Below are 23,140 nucleotides of genomic sequence, written 5' to 3'. Positions count from 1 at the left end.
TTTTTAAGATCTGAGGGCGGACAGAAAAAATGCTGACAGAATAAAGTGCGGACGAACAGGCAAATTTGTCACAATAGTTTTCCTTTACAGAAAAATAAAACTGTTAACGTAGTTAAGCAAATAGCTTTCTTGATATAAGAACCAATGACAGTAAAGCTATGGACAAATAAGGGTTCAATATTTTGCAATTTACGATCGGCAGAATTAGAACATTTAGTTCAAGGATTGATAATAAAATACGAAATTTAAATCGATCATTTATTAAGAATTTTTTTTTAACTCGTCTTCATGGCTTCAGAACATAATCATTAAATGAAAAACCTAAGTCATTAAAGTTTGAATTTATATTTAAATATTCACTGACACACACACACTGATATACATACATACATACATACATGCGTACATACACACATACATACTTTAGTATGATTATATATGCGTAAAAAAGTAAAAACATCTATAATTCCCAATGATGAAATTCACACTTTCTGTCATAATTCACAATTCAGTCTTCAGAGACGTCCCTCAAATCATTTCCAGAGCCTTAAATGAATGATTGTCCTGTTTTCAATTCAAAATCAAGACTAAGCTATGGTAGATAAACATTTTGATCACTTCTTACCTATTCATGACAACCATTTTTAATGTGGATCTTTCACATACTGAAAACTTATAAAATATTGGCCAAATACATCATACTGAACCGTAATACAGATCACATAGCTAGAATGATTACAGCTCGAACCATTTTTCGGTACATATCAGTTTTTCAAAATTGTCAAAATTTTGACCAACCAGTTCTTCCTGATTCACGATACAGACACGAACATCAGATTACAGTAACGGAAAACTTTAAAAATCGGTTTTTAAACTGGGTACTCCTTTAAAAATCAGATTTTAAGCTTGTTACTTCCTTTAAAAATAAGTTTTTAAAGCTTGTTACTTACTTTAAAAATCAGTTTTTAAGCTCGTTACTTCCTTTAAATTTAAAGAAACAATTTTTAAACTTTTTTACTTCCTTTAAAAATCCGTTTTTTAAACTTTTAGCTTCCTTTAAAAACAGATTTTAAATTTGTTACTTCCTTTAAAAACCAGTTTTTAAACTGATTACTTGCTTTAAAAATATTTTTTAATCTTGTTACTTCCTTTAAATATCAGTTTGTAAACTCGTTACTTCCTTTAAAAATCAGTTTTTAAACTTGTTACTTCCTTTAAAAATAAGTTTTTAAACTTATTATTTCCTTTAAAAATCAGTTTTTAAGTCTTGTTTTTCTAGAACTGACACTCATTTATGTCAGAATATGTTCGATATAAAACTAAAACGATTTAGCTGACACTTCAAAAATAATAGGAAAAGAGAGGAATATATCAGTGACACATCATTACAAATTAAAACATCATCATATATAATTCATTTACTTTTGTAAATTTCCAGATTTACGCTACATTTGAAAATATGCCGAAACCTAAAGTATATCAAATGACACTTCCAAATTATATAAAAAAATGGAACAGAAATTTCACCGCAATAAATGACTCTTGGAAATTATTTAAAAAAAGAAGGTAAATCTTATTAGTAAATAAAAGTAGAAAAAAATCTTTAAATAACACCTTTTTGCTGCTTTCCATCTCTCCAGATTTACGCAACATTTACAAAATTCCAGAATATGAATGACAATTTGAACACGAAAATACACTCATCTGGTTTCATCATTAATAACTGGCTGGCGACGAATCGTCCAAAACACCACTATATTCAGTATTACAGTTTCCACACTGATATATATATATATATTTTATAAAATATATCGCCACTCATTTTCTTTCGACTGGCGAATGTCTTTGAGTCCACGTAGCAAAAAATTGGGCGCAAATTTATCACACTTGGCCCCAGGGTTCAAAAGTACCTCCTTGAGGTGCTGAGTTCTTGGTCAGGTCACAGCTTAGGCCACCGCTATTCGAGGTCATTGTCAGGGCTGAACTGGCTTCCCGCTATCTGGGACACTAAGAGTCTGAAAGGGCTCCTTTAAGGGGGTACAAAATTCCTTTTCTTAAAATTGATGTTCCCATGTCTTTGCAAGTCCAAGACGGGTCAGTTCATCACGTTGCTAACAATAAATTTGAAAGGAATGTGTTTCTTAGGAAATTTGTTTCTGTTTCAGAATATCAACTGTTCCTCCTGTTATCAAACAGTTATCAAAAACCGTGAATACACCTCAGTTTTATTCCGTCTTTTGATTTTTCGTTACATTGTATAAGGTTCCTGAACACCAAGGACAAGAGAAACAAGGTCTACCCAACTGGGTGGAGTCGCCTCCTACCTGGGGTGACTACGTAGGCGATGACGTATCTTAGAGGTACCTGCTCATCACGGCAATTCGCCTCCTGACGCAATAAGGAGGTAGACGAAGCTCCGCCTACATGGGGGATTTTGGGGGGAAGTGAGCAGACCTTGTCTCTTTTGGCCTTGATGAAGACCGTCGTTTTTTCAAGACATGGGAAACATTTCGGGCAAAACGCGATCCTTTTTTAATACTTTCTCAAAGTAGCATCTCTCATTTCTCGGTCATAAACAATCACGAATCACCCTGAACGGCGTCTTCATAGTTCCGTGCATCTCCTGAGTTGTCTTCTTGTTCAGTTCTCGATCATGAGCAGAAATACTTACAGAAACCTTCACAGTTCCACGCCTCTTCTTCTTCTTCTTCAGTTATTCATAAACAATGAGGACTGACAAGTCCTTCACAGTTCCGCACCTCTTCTTCTTCAGTTCTCATTCGTAAACAATGACAACTCACGAGGCCTTCACAGTTCCGCACTTCTTCTTCTTCAATAACGACTGACGAGGCCTTCACAGTTCCGCGCCTCTTCTTCTTCAGTTCTCTTTCATAAACAGTGAAGACTCCCGAGGCCTTCACAGTTCTTATTGGTAAAAAATGACAACTCACGAGGCCTTCACAGTTCCACGCCTCTTCTTCTTCTTCTTCTTCGATTCTCATCCATAAACAACGACGACTGACGAGGCCTTCACAGTTCCGCGCCTCTTCTTCTTCTTCTTCTTCAGTTCTCATTCGTAAACAATGAAGACTCCCGAGGCCTTCACAGTTCCGCCCTTCCTTTCCTTCTGCTTCCCCTTGTTGCCCTTAGAGCCTGGTGACGGCGATGTGAGTGATAGCGGGAGACGAGGACGACTTGCGGTGGCCTAAGCTCTCCTATCGTCATACGGTCGAGATGAGCTGGAAGGGCAGGTCGGGGGACTGGAGGTTGGCGCCTCCGCCCTCCGAGTGACCCTGAGGCTCCGCAGTCGCCGCCGGCGCTGCGATATCCTGAAGGGCTTCTGGCGGCACAGACGAGGCCCTGGAAGCCCGTTCTATAGAGGGCGTCCCGCGGATGGACGCCATAGGAGGGGGGCACGGGGGAATCTCGTCCGGACCAAAGGCGTCCGGCGAGTCTCCCGTCGGAGGATTCTGGAATGACAGGTGGGAAAGAAGGTGAGATTGGCCCCGTCGAAGGATTCTGTGACTAAAGGGTTATTTTATTCTATTTAGTCATTTTGACCATTATACAAAAGGTGAGTTATTGCTGTGATAATTTGTTATTGCATAATTTGTAGGTGATGATTATTTTATTCTCGTTATTTCGTTATTTTCACAAATTTCCATGCATTAGAGATATTCAGGAGAGAGAGAGAGAGAGAGAAAGAGAGAGAGAGAGAGAGAGAGAGAGAGAGAGAGAGAGAGAGAGAGAGAGAGAGAGAGAGAAGCCCCAACTCACATGAGGCAACTGTCAGGAAATGGGGTCCTTGCAAGTGAAGGTCGAGTACTGGGACGCGGTGAAGGTCGAGTCGTAGATGTTGGTCGAGTGGAAGGAGGCCGCCTTGTCCTCCTCCGGGGTGCTGGTGCTCACAGGCTTCCCCTTCGACGGCGCCGCCGCGTCGCACGAAAGCGCCGACTTGAACTCTTTGCTCATCTCCGTCCACACAGACCCCTGCGGAGGGACGTCGAGGGGGGAAGAAGAACGAATATTAAGTCTTGAGACAATCATGTCGATTATAAGGTCATTTAAACAGAGTATTAGTTGAATTCAATTGAATATGGAATTCAGACCAAGCGCTGGGACATATGAGGTCATTCAGCGCTGAAACGGAAATTGACAGTTAAAGGTTTGAAAGGTGTAACAGGAGGAAAATCTCAAGGTGCACTGTGGCTCAACTAGGAGAGGGTTTAGGAAATTAAGAATATGAAAGGAGGTACAGTAAAAGGAATGGAACGGGTTGCAGCTAGGGGCCGAAGGCACGCTGCAAAGAATCTTAAGTAATGCCTACAGTGCACCGCATGAAATGCATTGACGGCACTAACCCCTGCGGGAAATAGAATATTAGAGAAAAAGGGAATGTATTCGATAGATAGATAGATAGATAGTTAGACTGATAGATAGACATAGATATATAGATTTGGGTTTAAAAATGTATTTTCACTTCATAACTTTGTGTTAATGATAAGGCCATTTAGTTTGAAGCGCTGTGTAAAAAGTGAACATATTCGATAGACAGACAGACATATAGATAGGTGGACAGATAGAATTGTGTGTTTAAAAATATATTGCTTTAAACAACTTCATGAAGATAGGGTCATTTGAAGAAAGTCTTAGTGGAAAAGGAATGTATTCGATAGATAGATAGATAGATGGAAAAATTTGTGTTGCCTGTTTGTATTTCTGAGTTCACAGATATTATACCAAAAATATCGTTTAATGTCGAATTCACTTTACCTTGGGAATAACGTACCATCAAAGGGAATTTTAACTGGAAAGCTCTTCAGCACCGGCCAGGGTTCGAATCGTGGCCTGGTTTAGAAATCAACGACTTTCACCACATGATATTTCTATTTGGGTCCACAGAAAGTTGTTCCCAGCGTACAGTGAATTCGACATTGGCAGGGCAGTAAAAAAAACAACGTAAATGAAAGCTGCTTTATATTTGTTCACCTGCTGAACAACACCACACTTCAACACTTTTGTAACAATATAAAAATGTTAGAAATAATTTCTATTTATTGTGTCTTTTAGGATCACTTTCGGTTCCCGGTGGTTTTGATGAAACACACACACACACACACACACACACACACACACACACATATATATATATATATATATATATATATATATATATATATATATATATATATATATATATATATATATATATATATATATATATTTATATATATATGACTGTGAAATATTTTCTGTTAAAACAGAATTCCGTCAAATATCAGGAGCCCATAAAAATTCCAAAATGTAGATAATCAAGGCTATATTTCAGAGACCAAACTGTCTCTCTCCTCAGGAAAATATTTGCCTGAGGAGAGACACAGTTTGGTCTCTGAAATATAGCCTTTACTTTTTACATTTTGGCACTTTTATGGGCTCCTTATATATATATATATATATATATATATATATATATATATATATATATATATATATATATATATATATATATATATATATATATGTATGTATGTGTGTGTGTTCACTTGTGTCTATAACTGCCTTTAATACATTTAAAATCACACTAAAATTAAGAATATAGAGCTTAATTTATTCCATTAGTAAGATACAAAAGAATACCAAAATATCCTTTAAATACAAAATCATAAATGCTTAGATTATCAGACTGAAATTTATCCAATATGGTTGACATAAATCTCAATTGTTAGTTCACTTTTAATCTTATCTGTCTTTCTATGTTACTTATCTTTATTGGTTTTTGTTATTTCTGCTTGACTTGTCATGACAAAACAATTTTATAATAATAATAATGATCATTTGGCCCCTGGATCACAAAAATCCGTCATTAATCAGCTGCCCTCTGGAAGGAAAAATAATAAATTAGATACAACGCAATTTTTAAATAGAGAAAAATGTTTGCTTAAAACTTAAAAAAAAAAATAGTGATTGACAGAAACATAGAATTGAGGTCAATGTAAAATAAAACAATGTACATTTAAAAAAAAAAAGAATTGTAAACTAAAATAAAATACTGTATTAAAATGGAATTGAAGATCACACTTACATTAATAAACGCAACTCAAAATGAGTGTATAAGTCTAATGAAAAAATTCAAATATAAAGTTTTACTGAAAATTTAAATCATTGTGAAATAAAAATGAACAGAATATCCAAACCAAACGAAATTTGAAATGCATAAAGCATAAATTAAAATGAAATTGATGGTAGGAATGAAGGAATAATGTTGCACCAATTAGAATGAAAAATATAAACGAAGAAGCCTCACTCTGCAATGCAAACTGATAACATAGAAAGGTAATCGGATTACGAAAGTCATCCATAAAAGGCAGAAAAAAGTCATATGGCCAAACAATTAAAAATAAGAATTACAAATGAGAATTTTAATCAAATCGGGTGAATAATGTTCAAAGGGAAACGCTAATTGAGTTTTCAGTTACTTAAAAATGAATCAAAAGCAGTCGAATAAATGATAAAGATGAAGGCTTGAAAAACTTTTTTAAAAAAGTAGGAAGAAAAGTTAAGTTCATAAAATAATCAATAGCAGAGATATGCATAATATAAATTTGGAACCTAACGAGTGGGTTTATAAATTAATAGGGAGTGTATGAATAATTAGTAAATGTAGACAGACAAAAAAAGAAAAATGAAATGTGCTGAAAAACGTATTGATAAAATAAAAAGTATATGTATAAAAATAATGCAAAAATACCTAATCATTTTCAAAAAACAAAGCAGTGAACAAAAAAGAATATTAAATTTATTAATTAAACACAATAAATAAAATCATGCAAGTCCATGAATAACGAAAACAGATGAAGAATACACCCGAACACAGAATAGAACAATATTAACAAACGTAAGACAACACAACAAATAACTGGATAACTAAACAATTTTCTAAAAAAATATTAAAAAATTAAAGTTAATTAACTAAAAAGATAAAAATAAATAAATAAGTAAATAAATTTATAAGCATATGGAGAACCCATGCATTCCTCAGCAACCAGAGGAATGCAAAAGATAAAAACAAAATTGAATTTGAAGAGAAAAGGCCCAGCAAAGCTCACGTGTTCTTGGGTGGCGAGTTTCCTGGACTTCCACACGAACTCGCAGACGGCCACGACGGAGGCCAGACCCATCCCGGCCAGGAGGACCACAAAGACGCCGCCCACGTTGTGCACCCCGAGGGCGTTGGCCTTCGACGACCCCTGCGACTCGTCGTTCTGTCAGGCGCCACAAGGGGGGGAGGAGGAGGAGATGGAGCAGGAGGAGGAGCAGGAGTAGGAAGAGGAGGAGGCGCATGAGCAGGAAGAGGAGGAGGTGCAGGGGCAGGAGGAGGAAGGAACAGGAGCAGGAGGAGGAGGAGGAGCAGGATGGAGGGGAGGGCAAGAGGAGGAGGAGGAGCAGCAGGAAGAGGAGGAGGTGCAGGAGCAGGAAGAGGAGGAGGCGCAGGAGGAGAAGGAGCAGGAGCAGGAGTAGGAACAGGAGGAGGATGAGTAGGAGCAGGAGCAATAGGAGGAGGAGGAGCAGCAGCAAGAGGAGGATGAAGGAGGGAGGAGGAGGTGCAGGCAGGAGGAGAAGGAACAGGAGCAGGAAGGAGCAGGATGAGTGCAGGAGCAGGAGGAGCAGCAGCAAGAGGAGGATGAGGAGGAGGAGGAGGAGGAGGTGCAGGAGCAGGAGGAGAAGGAACAGGAGCAGGAGTAGGAACAGGAGCAGGATGAGTAGGAGCAGGAGCAATAGGAGGAGGAGGAGCAGCAGCAAGAGGAGGATGAGGAGGAGGAAGAGGAGGAGGCGCATGAGCAGGAAGAGGAGGAGGTGCAGGAGCAGGAGGAGAAGGAACAGGAGCAGGAGTAGGAGGAGCAGGATGGAGGAGCAGGAGCAGGAGGAGGAGGAGCAGCAGCAAGGGGAGGATGAGGAGGAGGGAAGAGGAGGAGGCCAGGCAGGAGAGGAGGAGGCGCAGGAGCAGGATCAGGATCAGGAGCAGGAGCAGGAGCAGGAGCAGCAGCAGCAGGAGGAGGACGGGGAGCAGGAGGTGGAGGAGGAGGAGAAGGAGCAGGAGTCGGAGGAAGAGGAGGAGGAGGAGGAGAAGGAAGATGAAAACTTTAACTTCGAGTTAAATTGGATTCTTGCTTGTTTTGAGAAGAGTTCTGACACCTCGTGTGTCTTTTGTCAAAGTGTTTGCGGGATTACGTGTGTGTGTGTGTGTGTTTGTGCGTGTATGTGTGTGTGCGTGTATGCGTAGGCGTTTTGTGTCGTTTTTAGGCTATGTGCATGTATGTACGTACTGTCCAGTATATTTATGTATGCATAAATGCGTTTAATGCATTATGCAAATCTTTATCATTTAGTGAGTGTATGCTTGTATGTATAAATATACCATGTCATATACTGGAATATTGATCTATGTACAAGCTTTTCTGTCTACATATACATATGTATGCATGTACGCATGCATATATATATATATATATATATATATATATATATATATATATATTTATATATATATATTTATATATATATATATATATATATATAAATATATATTATATATATATATATATATATATATATATATAAATAAATTTCTGGCTCACATCAGGATCTTTCAAATGAAAGACCAGAGCGCTGCCAACTAGGCCACACAAGTCATAACAGAAGTTGGAACCTGAATACAGCTGTACCAAGGAAGCAGTCGGGAGGTTGGAGAAAACACGCTGGTATGCAACCAATTAGCCTACCCAGGTAATTCCTTGGGTACAGTTGTACTCAGGTTCCAACTTCTTTTATGACTAGTGTGGCCTGGTTGGCAGCGCTCTGGTCTTTCATTTGAAAGACCTGGGTTCGATCCTGATGTGAGTCAGAAATTTATTTCTGTTCCACACATAATTGTATGTTGATATTTCTAATTACATATATATATATATATATATATATATCTATATATATATATGTATGTATAATTATTTATTTATTTATATGTGTATATGTAGGTATATCTATATGTATGCATGTATGTATGTATGTATCCTTATGATGCGCATGTATACAAAATGCTTTAAACTGTTTTGTGAGCAATCCATTGTCATCATCCCCCACCACTTTAAGCCATCAGAAAAATATATTAAGTAACTTTAACAACAGCGAAGATCAAAACAATATTAACAATGAATATATCATTACGTATAAATAAATAATAACACGAAATGCAAAATACAGGAACTCAATTCCACATAAAACCACTTGGGAAAACAACATCGTCTAGACTTCCAAACAGCATTCCATTAAAGAAAGAACAAGCATTCTATAAAGCGTTTTAGAAAGGCCAGTCATTTTTTTTTTTTTTTGGATGCCAAGCAAACTAAGATGAGAAAAAGGAACAGAAAATGCGGGTCGTGCTGTTATTGCTGTTGAAAATATCACAGGAATAACTGTTATTGTCAGCTTTTAAATAACAGGCCTGGGAGAGTTAAGGGTATTAGGTGGCCGTGCCATTAGACTTTGGCCCAAAAAATGGCCCAAAATTTTAACATAGTTTTTACCCTACCCAAACTGAAGGATCACTTAGCAGCAAAGTGATAAAAGTTATAACAACATTTCAAAAACACCACAGAAATTAATGGCTGTATAAATGAAAATAAATTATAAGCAGTTTCTGGAAATATGGAAAATTCAAAAACACTACAGAAATTAATCACTGTATAAATGAAAATAGACTATTTTTTTTTTTATCTGTCCACCCGCCTGTGGTGCTCGCGCATGGTAACACTGCGTCCCGGCCTTTAAATAGTTACGCTATGTGTAAGTTTTAGGTAAATAAAAGGATAAAGGATATCTGGGTGTACATTTGCAACTGAAAAGTGTTCTAATAATTTACTGTATGCGAATTACACCGTTATTATTCGAAATAGGATATTGTTATTATTGTTGAATGTAAGCTGCCATTTCGGGGTGGTGAATGGAACAGCCAGACGCATTGGCGGGAAAATTGCTTCTCTTGCAGTTCACTACGGCAAAATGTCATTTTATTGGACCACACCTACTCCGCTACTAAGCTACGTGTTACTTCATTACACGTAAGTGTATCAATATATACTTTTAATTTTTATAAAGTGCGTTTTAGCCAGATACGATATGAAGTAACACGTAGCTTTGTAGCAGAGTAGGTGTGATCCGATAAAATTGACATCTTGCCGTAGTGAACTGCGTCTGGCTGTTCCATTCGCCACCCCGAAAAGGCAGCTTCCATTCAACAATAATAACAATATCCTATTTCGAATATTAACGGTGTAATTCGCATACAGTAAATTATTAAAACACTTTTCAGTTGCAAATGTACGCCCAGATATCCTTTTATTTACCTAAAACTTACACATAGCGTGACTATTTAAAGCCCGGGACGCAGTGTTACCATGCGCGAGCACCACAGGCGGGTGGACAGATGGAAAAAAGACTATAGAATCATTGTCTGGAAATATGCAAATTTCAAAAACACTACAGAAATTAATTGCTACATAAATTAAAGTAAATTACAAACATTTTCTAGAAATATGAAAATTTCAAAAACACCACAGAAATTAATTATTGTATAAATGAATAAATGAAAATAAATGTGAGACATTTTCTAGAAATATGGAAATTTCGTTAGTGTCCTATTGGAATCAAACGGTAATATTAATAGTTTAAGAAATTTCCCAAAAATAAGAAATAGATAGAAAGTAAAGGGAAATAAAGGAAACATAATTATGCCGAAAGATAACACATCTAAGTAAAGGAGCAACGGGAACAATGAAAAAGTAACCCAAAAAAAATTGCAAACAACAAGACGAACAACGGGAAACCTTCCGACCAACGTCCATAAAATAATCTTGAAAGAAAGCCACATATAAACAAAAGAGCAACAGCAATAATAAACTCTAAATATCCATCGCTAAAAGAAAGTAGATAAAAAAAAATTCAAGTAACAGATTCGACAACAAAATAACAAAAACAACGCAAGCAATAATAAACTCTAAATATCCATCGCTAAAAGAAAGCAGATAAAAAAAACCAATTCAAGCAACAGATTCGACAGCCAAAAAACAAAAGCGACACGGAAGCGGAAGAGAACCGAGAGGGGTCTACAGTAGAGACGAGACTGAACATCTTACTTTACATCTTCCACCTCCTTTTTTGTGTTTCCACCAGCGCGTCCTCAGCTCCTGCAGCTTCCCGCTCTCCTGCAGGCTCAGGATGGCCTCCGAGATCGCGTTCGTGAAGGGCGACCCTGCGTCAGGGGACAAGGTCAGAGGTTGAGGCCGCGCGAGGTGATGATGGGAGGAGCTTTGGTCGAAAGAGAGTAGATTTTGACCTTTCCAGCACCTTTGGAATTTGGCTAATCGGCAACTCATTCTAGAGCTGGGGACGTTTTGTTTCATTTATCATGTTGATAAGGAATTTGTATTCGTTTTTTGCTAATTATTATCATTACCCAAAATGAGAGAATACACGTATGAAACGAGGCTAAAAACATGAATAACTAGAAAGGAAGTGTTTCCAGAATAAATGCCAATTTGTAGAACGCAGCTAATCGGCAACTCATTCTAAAGCTGGGAACGTTCTGTTTCATTTTTATGATAATTTTTATCATTATCATTACCCAAAATGAGAGAATACACGTATGAAACGAGGCTAAATAACATGAATAACTTAAAAGGAAGCGTTTCCAGAATAAGTGCCAATTTGTGGGGCATAGAGATAATGGGCACAAGACACAACTTTAACGAAATAGTCTCCTCTCAACATGAAAAAGATTCGCCACGCAGATAACCTTTCATAAGTTCAAAAACAATTACAATTAGAGATCACAGAGGAAAAATTTGACAAAGAAAGATTCCTGGAATGTCGGAAGGTATGTTATGGTGTCTCGCATCATAACAATGATATATTTCATTGGCAGAGCTTATGCTACAAAAAAGAATGTCAGTTAGTAAAAAGAGTCTATCACTTTGTTAGTCACGACATACACAAACATATTTGTTAATCTGAATCTTCAGTGGTTACAAAAAAGCAAGTTAATTGGTGAGAATAAAGCTGATTATCATTTTTTTTTTTTTTTTTGGACCTGAAAGTAAATTTCCGCTTCCTACATCTTTCAAACTAGTCCTGACTGGTGGAAGTTCATGCTGCTCACCACCCACCAGAAGTTACATTTCAGATACATGGATCAACCAGAATCTACACTGATTTAGATTAGTCTCGGCCACAGCCTGTGAATAAAACTATTAGATGATTCGGTTTAATCATTTGAAGCCTTTTTTGCAAGTCAAGATGACTGAAAATTAAAGCACAATGAGAGAGAGAGAGAGAGAGAGAGAGAGAGAGAGAGAGAGAGATTGAAATTTGTATATTTCATTCCATCATCGTCTTTTTTACCAGACATCTACCGCCACCTCTGGCCATCTTCCACCACTTCAGCTTCATGTAGCCTAATTCGCCTGATTCTTGCAAATTCAGAAGAGCAGAGTTCATCAACTGAAGGTACGGAGATCCTAGTGAAGAATTCTAATGCTGTTTTTATATATATATATATATATATATATATATATATATATATATATATATATATATATATATATATATATATATGTATTAACACTATCACATACACAATTAGATACCATCCAGTTTGAATAAGGTCCTCTTAGTAATAATTATATATATATATATATATATATATATATATATATATATATATATATATATATATATATATATATATATATATATATATATATATATATATATATATACATATATATACACTTCCATATAGGACCTCCATGACATACAAGGTTCACAAAAGGAGATTCTTTATTTCCAAGCTTTCAGAGGCCAGCTTGGAAATAATCTCCTTTCTCAAACCTTCCATGTCGTTGAGGTCCTCTACGGTAGTGATAACTTCTTGCACAGTGAATTTGTGATTTTTACAGTAATAGTAATATATATATATATATATATATATATATATATATATATATATATATATATATATATATATATATATATATATATATATATATATATATATATATGTTACAGGGAATATGTGAAATCAACGAAATTCCCAGGGAATATGTGAAAGGACCAATTCGCTTAGGAACATTTGATCCCCGAGGGCTAGTAGGAATACATGGCGAAACAGTGATTCATCTACACTGTTCCGTCGTGTTTAGTACTAGTCCCTGGGGGGGTCAAATGTGTTTTGCCATGTATAGTACTAGCCCCTGGGGGATCAAATGTCCCCAAGTGCATTTGATCCCCCAGAGGCAGGTACTAAAAATGGCAAAACAGTTTAGATGAATCACTGTTTCGCCATGTTTAGTACTAGTCCCTGGAGGGTCAAATGTGTTTTGCCATGTTTAGTACAAGCCCCTGAGGGATCAAATGTCCTAAAGTGCATTTGATCCCCAAGGGGCTAGTGCTAAACAAGGCAAAACAGTGTAGATGAATCACTGTATCGCCGTGTTTAGTACAAGTCCCTGGGGGTCAAACATGTTTTGCCATGTTTAGTACTAGCCCCTGAGGGATCAAATGTCCTTAAGTGCATTTGATCCCCAAGTGCTAGTACTAAACATGGCAAAACAGTGATTCATCCACATTGTTTTGCCATGTTTAGTACTAGTCCCTTGGTGGTAAATGTGTTTCGCCGTGTTTAGTACTAGCCCATGGGGATCAAATGTCCTTAAGTGCATTTGATCCCCCAAGCACTAGTACTAAACATGGCAAACCAGTGATTTATCTACACTGTTTCGCCGTGTTTAGTAGAAGTCCCTTGGTGGTCAAATGTGTTTCACTGTGTTTAGTACTAGTCTCTGGGGGGTCAAATGTGTTTCACCTTGTTTAGTACTAGCCACTGTGGGATCAAATGTCCTTAAGTGCATTTGATCTCCCCAGGAGCTACAGTAGTACTAAACATGGTGAAACAGTGTAGATGAATCACCATTTCGCCATGTTCAGTACTAGCCCATCGGGATCAAATGTTCCTAAGCGAACTGGTCATTTCACATATCCCCTGTAACATATACATACATATATATATATATATATATATATATATATATATATATATATATATATATATATATATATATATATATATATATATATATATATATATATATATATATATATATATATATATATATATATATATATATATATATATATATATATATATATATATATATATATATATATATATATATATATATATATATATATATATATATATATATATATATATATATATATATATATATATATATATATATATATATATATATATATATATATATATATATATATATATATATATATATATATATATATATATATATATATATATATAATATATATATATATATATATATATATATATATATATATATATATATATATATATATACAGGAAATCCCCTACCTGGAGGCAGGGCGTGCCGTAGCTCTTGGAGTCGAGAGGTCCCCCGACCTGCGTGAGATCACACATCCTCTCGGTGATGTACTCGATGGTGGAGGACTCCATCATGTAGGCGTACTGGCCGTCGCTCTTCTGCACCCTTTTGACGCCCTCCGCATTCGATTTCGTGTATACGGACGGGTTCTGGGACTCCATGAAGCTGAACATGCGCTGGTAGGTCGGCACCTTGGACGTGCTTCCGGACGAGTTGGGTGGGACAGGGAAAGTGAAATGTTTACACTGATATATATATATATATATATATATATATATATATATATATATATATTTATATATATTATACATATATATATTTAATATATAAATCTTATGTTTGCATAGTGGTTGCCATAAAATAGTCAGCGCTATATTCATCACTTCACTGCCAAATCAAGAGTGAATCCCTTTGCATTGGAGTTTTGTCAATTTCCTCATATTGTTGAGTCCACTCAGAGAATTCCTTAGCATGTCGTTTAACTCTGTTACTTGAAACAAGTGCTTAAGACAAATACAGTTTGAAACATGCAAATGAATACGAGTAATGTAATTGTTATGTGTATAGATAGGTATAAACTGCGAAATTGTGTTATTGATGTTTTGCAAACAGCCTACTTGATTTCAGAGCGTGTATAATATTATGGGGAACCTCAAATAGAAATTTCTCTCAAACAGTTCTGAAGAAAGGGATACTGTCTCTCTCTCTCTCTCTCTCTCTCTCTCTCTCTCTCTCTTTCGGCATCCATAGTCTTTACTGGTGTGGCCCCAGTTTAATACAACCCAGCCAACCAATGAACTAATCAGTATCTCTCCTCCCTAACTGAATCTTGGTCTGTAGACTTTAGTGTGCTTACTACTTTATCAAAGTTAGCTCTCTCTCTCTCTCTCTCTCTCTCTCTCTCTCTCTTAGTTCCAACCTTCTCAACTTCCTACACTTACCTCCCTCCCTTCATCTAATGAGATTGTTCTCAGAACCCATATTTCTCAGGAGAGTATTTCAGCTCCACCTATTCCAGTTTCTGCTCTACTTCTCCCTATTTCTTCTCCACATTTTCCTGTTCCTGTCCACCTTGTCCTATTTCTCCTCAACCTTTTCCCGTGGCTGTTCCACCTCTCCCTTTTTCTGTTATACCTTTTCCTATTTTAGCTCCACTTTTCCTGTTCCTGCTCCATCTTTTCATATTTCTGCTCTACCTTTTTCATGTTTCTATTCCACCTTCTCCTATTTCTGCTCTACCTTTTTCAGGTTCCTGTTCCACCTTTTCATATTTCTGCTCCACCTTTTTCATGTTTTTACTCCGCCTTTTCCTATGTCAGCTCCACTTTTCCAGTTCCTGCTCCACCTTTTCATATTTCTGCTCCACCTTTTTCATGTTTCTATTTCACCTTCTCCTATTTCTGCTCTACCTTTTTCATGTTCCTGCTCCACCTTTTCATATTTCTGCTCCACCTTTTTCATGTTTCTATTTCACCTTCTCCTATTTCTGCTCTACCTTTTCATGTTCCTGCTCCACCTTTTCTATTTCTGCTCCACCTTTTCATGTTTCTGCTACACCTTCTCCTATTTCTGCTCTAACTTTTTCATGCACCTATTCCACCTTTCCCTATTTCAGCTCCACTTTTTCTGTTCCTGTTCCACCTTTTCTTATTTCTGCGCCACCTCTTTCATGTTTTTACTCCACCTTTTCCTATATCTGCTCTACCTTTCCCTACTTCTTCTACAATACTTTATTCTTTTCCATTTTATCTTTTCCTGTTTAGGTTCCACCTTTCTCTGTATCTGTGCCTCCGTTTCCTATTTTTGCTTACCTTTTCCTATTTCAGCTCCCCCGTTTCCTGTGTAATCAAATTAGTTTAAACCTATATTCTTGAACCAAGAGAGAGAGAGAGAGAGAGAGAGAGAGAGAGAGAGAGAGAAAACGAACCCTACCCAGCAGAATCAACACACATTCATGCGAAGGAAGTAAATGAAAGAAAAGTCAAATTAGCTTAGACCCATATTCTTGAACCGAGAGAGAGAGAGAGAGAGAGAGAGAGAGAGAGAGAGAGAGAGAGAGAGAGAGAGAGAGAGAGAAAGAACCCTACCCAGCAGAATCAACACACATTCAGGAAGGAAGTAAATGAAAGAAAAGTCAAATTAGCTTAGACCTATATTCTTGAACCGAGAGAGAGAGAGAGAGAGAGAGAGAGAGAGAGAGAGAGAGAGAGAGAGAGAGAGAGAGAGAAATAAAACGAACCCTACCCAGCAGAATCAAGACACATTCATGCACGGGGACTAAACGAAAGGAACGCTAATTGACAGACCAGAAAACAAGAGAGAAATTTCAACCCAGGTACCTGAAGAAGGTCCAGGTGGAGCCGCCGTAGAGGGAGCCGTACTTGATCTTGGTCTGCTTGGCCAGGTCCTCAGCGGACTCGATGGGGGACTCCATCCTCTCGACGGTGAGGAAGGCGGCCAAGTTGGCCGTGTAGGACGAGATCATGATCAGAGTGAAGAACCACCACATGCCCGCCACCATCCGCGTCGACACCGCTCTGCAAGGGTGGGGGAGGGGGTGGGGATTTTGGGTGGGTAGGGGGTGGTTGGTGGGGAGGGGGTAGAGATCAAGGTATATGAAAGGTGAATGTGAAAAGGAAATAGGTAAAGGAGAATAAAGGTAAAATGATTGGAATAGAGAGGTTGTTGGATGACAAATAGCCGAATGGAAGAATGATAGAGGCAGATAAAACGCAAGTAAAGATGAAATTAATAAAAAAAAATGGGATAGGGTGAAGAAAAATACAAACGGGACATTGTTGAATGATATGAATTGAAGTAGATAATTATGGTAATAAAAATGAACGAATGCATCGAAATGAGGAGAAAAGGGATAAAATGGAAATTGGAAGGAGGGACGGTAGAAGCGGAGAAACGTCGTATGATTAGAAAGCGCCAAATTAGAGACATATCGTTCAATGAATCATTTCTATACCACATCCCTGAATCTTCCTCTCTAGAATCTTAGCTGACCAATATCTCAGGAAATGTTATTAAGCTCGGTAATATTAAGCAGTTTGCTAATGAAATACGCAACGTCTCACAATGGGAGGGAGATAGATCTGATATTAATGGATTCAGGACCCATGAATTTGAAGTAATTGCCAAGCAGATGAGAGTAATGGATTTAACCCTAGTCATATCCACAGGGGGAACTGTGTTTTATGATAATGACCACAGCGGACAAAGGCCAATCACAGCGGTAGTAGGGGGGGGGGGGGGCAGGAGCAATCAAATGTACCGCAAAACCAAACTTGATAACGACGTATAATAAATTAGGCGAACAATATTTTTTTTTTAAGAACATAATAAATAAAAAGATATATAACTCTCTATTCAAAAATGAAGAGCGAGAACTATTGCACACTTAAACTATGATCTACTTTTATGCAGGCAAATTAAGCAGACATGACATAAATATTAGAGACTTACCGTTATTTACATAAAAAAATATTTAGCACATAGCAATAAAGAATAAAGAACACAAATGAAGGTTAAGAAATAGCTACACATTTCAGCCAAAAGACGACATTCAAGCTCGAATAAAACATATTTTCTAGTCAAGTCTTGAAAAAAATAATCATAGAACTAAAATACAACAACAGAGTCTCATGAATTGACACGAGTTTGATATCTGTGGTTTGAGGTTGTATATATATATATATATATATATATATATATATATATATATATATATATATATATATATATATATATATATATATATATATATATATATATATATATATATATATATATATATATATGTATATGTATATATATATATATATATATATATATATATATATATATATATATATATATATATAAATATATATGTATATATGTTATATATATATATATATATAGTATATATATATATATATATATATAGGTGACAGGTAAGAATTTAGTCTCGAAATAAGAGTAGATGACTCAGATTTGTGTCTGGAAACTGTACAATTATGTAGGTAAGGGCTATTTTATCCACAAAAATTTTCATTAAATGGGTACCGTCCAACATCATAGCTTGAGGGAATTACCACAGCACATTTAAATTTCCTAAAGGAAACAGAATTTTCAACACGATTTTGTGAAACATTAGCATTTAGAGTTGTCAGTGATTCCAGGGGTATAGAAACTCATGGGGAGGGTATTTAAGCAACTGGGATAAATAGGTATTTAAACAAGATTATTTCTTGGTCATTCACTCTAATTTTTGAAGTATCTTTTCCAATAATTCACTCAATTTTGGAGTATTCTATCGATTTTTTCACCACATTTTGGCGTATTTCATCATTTTGGGGTATCTAATCGGATCATCACCTTCATTCTGGGGCATCTGACTTAATCATTCACTGCATCTTTCGACTCGTGTGGAGTAAATCACTCTAGGATCGTTTAACTAAATCATTCGTTGACTTTTGGAGCGCTTGATCAAATAATTCTGCTCACTGCTTTGGAGCATTCCGTTGGATCTCAGTAGTTATTCACCTCATTCGGATCATTTAATTTTCTCAGTCACTCCCAATCACTCCGTTGGAGAATCGACTTGGACAGTGATAGTCAACCACGCCATTTTGCCTAATCTAATTGATCTTTTATAACAACTCCCTCCAATTTGGAGCACCTACTAATATCAACCACTTACTTACTCCATTTTGGGGAACTGACACTGGACCGGCGTGGTTATTCACTTCATTTGGCGTAATGGATCGGATCCCCTATGTTCATTTACTCCAATTCCGGAGTAATGGACAAAGTCCACTATTGTCATTTACTCCATTTTGGAGTAACGGACAGGGACTGGACCCACTATAGTAATTTACTTTATTCTACTTTGGAGTTCCTAAACAGATCGTTCATTGTCGTTCAGTGTATAATATATTCTTAAAGGTGTACTCAGTGTTGCTTGGAAAATTGGGATTCTTTCCCTAAGAGAGAGAGAGAGAGAGAGAGAGAGAGAGAGAGAGGGGGACGCTTGAAAAGTCCATTGAAAAGTAGTGCCACTTCAGCGTCAACTTCGTAAACTTCTTCTTTGCAAGAGGAACGAGACAGGCTGTCAGAAGTTTGGAACCGCTCGAGAGAGATAACGGGCGGGTCATGGAATATCATCCAGTGGGTAGGAAAAATAAGAGTCTAAGACGGAATCGGTGATAATTAATAATAATAATAATAATAATAATAATAATAATAATAATAATAATATAATAATCAAAGACTAGACCGAAGCAAAAAATATTAACAGAACAAAGACTACAATGAATCCCTGGTATCATCATCATCAGAACATCTATTGAAGACCTTGAAAACACACACACATCCACCTGTCAGAGGCTTTTCAAAGACCAGAAGAAGAAGAAGAAGAAGAAGAAGAAGAAGAAGAAGAAGAAGAAGAAGAAGCAGAAAAAATAATAAAAGAACAAAGACTACAATGAATCCCTGGTATCATCATCAGAACATCTATTCAAGACATTGAAACACACACATCCACCTGTCAAAGGCTTGTCAAAGACCAGAAGAAGAAGAACAAGAAGAAGAAGAAAAAAGAAGGGAAAAAGGAAAAAAGTAAACAAACGAAAGACTACGACCCCCCATGCACATCTCCCAAGAGGACCTGTGCTTGCTTGCTTACTTGGGATGTGGGTAGAGGGCCTGCTTGAAGATGCTGGCTGATATAAACCAGAAAGAATTGCTCATATTGAAGTAACCTGAGTCACTGAGTCCTTCTTCTCCAGGTCTGCACAAGGACGAGGACCCCTCGTAGGGACTCAACCTGTAGGAGAAGAAGGACCTTGCGTGAGGAGGAGGAGGAGGAGGAGGAGGAGGCTGCAACATCATCTTTTTTTTTTTTTTTTTTTGCTTGGAACATTTCGCCAGCTGACATCAGGCTGGAATGACAGTGACCCAACCTTGCGGTTGGGTAAATTAAATTTTTTTTATTTTTTTTATTGTTTATATATATTTTTTATTATATACTTCACATTTGTCTATCGGAAAAACTCCTATATTCTGAAAACATGTTGGAAATGTGGATGAAATACATAATATTCATACGATTGACAACCGTTAAATTCTTTCAAAAGTGCTGTTTTTACCGTCTGCAGGTCTGGGCAGGAACGCTACTGTAACTGAGACAAACCGAACCGCTTAAATCAGATAAATATAAACTCATTACTTATGAAATTCTCTCTCTCTCTCTCTCTCTCTCTCTCTCTCTCTCTCAGTAAACATACTGCATTTGCCATTAAACCCAACGGTACATGAAAGTGTCCTCACGAGAGAGAGAGAGAGAGAGAGAGAGAGAGAGAGAGAGAGAGAGAGAGAGAGAGAGAGAGAGAGAGAGGCATGAAGAAGACTGCAGAATGACGGAAATTCATACTGTGTCACTAGAAAGGCCTGAAAAATCACTGAATGCTCTTGGTACCTTGTATTACCATCAAAAATCAAACCGCACATATAATGATATACTGTCAACATACCACGTTTGCATGAGTTCTCAAAAAGAAAATGTCAGTAGGGGCTTTCATAGATTCAAGGACGTGATAAGACTAAATAAAAGGGAAGGAAGGAGCTGATGGCAAATATCCCCACTCGATATCACTGGAACTGCTCTCCCTTGCTTCTGATTGGTTCGATGTATTTGAACTGCAACCAATGGTGGACGCTGCGCTTGGTCTTCTGCCAATCACGAGGAGCTCCAGTGATAACGGTTGCGGATATTTACCGTCAGGTCCAATAAAACAGGCTACAAGTAAGACTGTATTTTAAATCTGTATTGTCATTTCGCAGATATGATTTTCATACGGATAACCCAAGAGCGTCTCCAGACTGCAAATCTTCTGGACTGAGGTCGAGAGAAAAGCAAATATCTCTGTGCACTTGTAGGATATTGTTTTAATTTAACAGTTAGGCATTTCAGCATTTTAACAATTTTTTTTTTTATTCAACAGCATCTAAAGTTGTTATACATTTTCGTCAGAGTTTTTTGCTCTTTGGTGTAAAACGCAGTTCTAAATGGTTATTTTATCCTCATGTAGCAAAACAGAAAGAATTAACTGAAAAAATCAAACGTAAAAATTATAAATTGTACATAATAATACCATGCATATCAAGGAATCGGAAGCTGAAAATAAAACAATTAATGTGAAGCTCTTCAAACGAAGCCACTAACAGACACTCTCTGCCAAAAAAATAGTCAAAAACGAGGCTCTACAAACTGAAAAAAAATTATAATTCAAACCAAGCAAAAAAAAATTTCAAAATAAGTAAATGAAGACAATGAATGCACAGCCATTCCTGTTGTGGTCCAAATTCCCCCCGCCGCCCCCCCACCCGCCCCCTTACTTGGGCAGGATGATATCCCCGCCCTGCTGCATGAGAGAACCGATACAGAACCACAAACAGTTGATGAGGGAAAATTCGCCGCTGAGCTTCTTATCGTCAGGCCGTTCGCACTCTGACCATTCGTAGGGGGAGAATCTGTTGGGGTGAAATGGTCGGTGTTCTTCTCTCTCATTTCTTTGTTAGACTTTTTTTATTTCTTAATGTAGTAGGTGATGTGAGCACACACACACACACACTATATATATATATATATATATATATATATATATATATATATATATATATATATATATATATATATATATATATATTAACTTATCCCTGACACAATTGTTCTGTGCATTAATACAATTACTAACAGGACCTCATTAAAACTGGATGGTATCTAGCGGAGATATTTAATCAGGAAAAGTTTCAAACTTTCCAGGACTAACAGTCCTCATTGTCAAGTATTCTGCGGATACTTGACGATGAGGACTGTTAGCCCTAGAAAGCTTGTAACTTCTCCCTGAATAAATATCTCCGCCAGATACCATCCGGTTTTAATGAGGTCCTATTTGTAATATATATATATATATATATATATATATATATATATATATATATATATATATATATATATATATATATATATATATATATATTTTACTTTCTCTCCTGGTTGAAAAAGTAGCTCTGACCAGCAAGCAAAGGTAGATTTATACTTTCTTTCCTCCCCTTGTTTGTCAGGCAGTAAAGATCGCAAGGGGACTCTCTCTCTCTCTCTCTCTCTCTCTCTCTCTCTCTCTCTCTCTCTCTCTCTCTCTCTCTCTCTCTCAAGGCATGGGAAACTACATACTGGACCTGGCAGAAAAGAAAAGTGAGGCAATGCAATCTCTCTCTCTCTCTCTCTCTCTCTCTCTCTCTCTCTCTCTCTCTCTCTCTCTCTCTCTCTCTCTCTCTCAAGGCATGGGAAACTACATACTGGACCTGGCAGAAAAGAAAAGTGAGGCAATGCAATCTCTCTCTCTCTCTCTCTCTCTCTCTCTCTCTCTCTCTCTCTCTCTCATCACATAAGAAAACAATCACAGGACCAAACAGGAAAGAAGAGCCAAGCAATACTCTCTCTCGCTCTCTCTCTCTCTCTCTCTCTCTCTCTCTCTCTCTCTCTCTCTCTCTCTCTCTCTCTTTTCAAGACATGGAAAACAATCAAGAACCAAACAGGAAAGAAGGCAATACTCTCT

The 23,140-nt window shown here is 37.0% G+C and overlaps 1 pseudogene; it reads right to left on the bottom strand.

Annotated features, from left to right (window-relative positions):
- Positions 1 to 245: 245 nt before the first annotated feature.
- The window catches only part of LOC136842406 (glutamate receptor ionotropic, kainate 2-like), a 181,978-nt pseudogene continuing 159,083 nt past the window's right edge, over positions 246 to 23,140 (bottom strand).

This window comes from Macrobrachium rosenbergii, chromosome 10 (genome assembly GCF_040412425.1).
Source record: "Macrobrachium rosenbergii isolate ZJJX-2024 chromosome 10, ASM4041242v1, whole genome shotgun sequence".
In the NCBI taxonomy this organism is placed as follows: domain Eukaryota; kingdom Metazoa; phylum Arthropoda; class Malacostraca; order Decapoda; family Palaemonidae; genus Macrobrachium; species Macrobrachium rosenbergii.
This window is presented reverse-complemented; position numbering and strand designations above follow the sequence as displayed.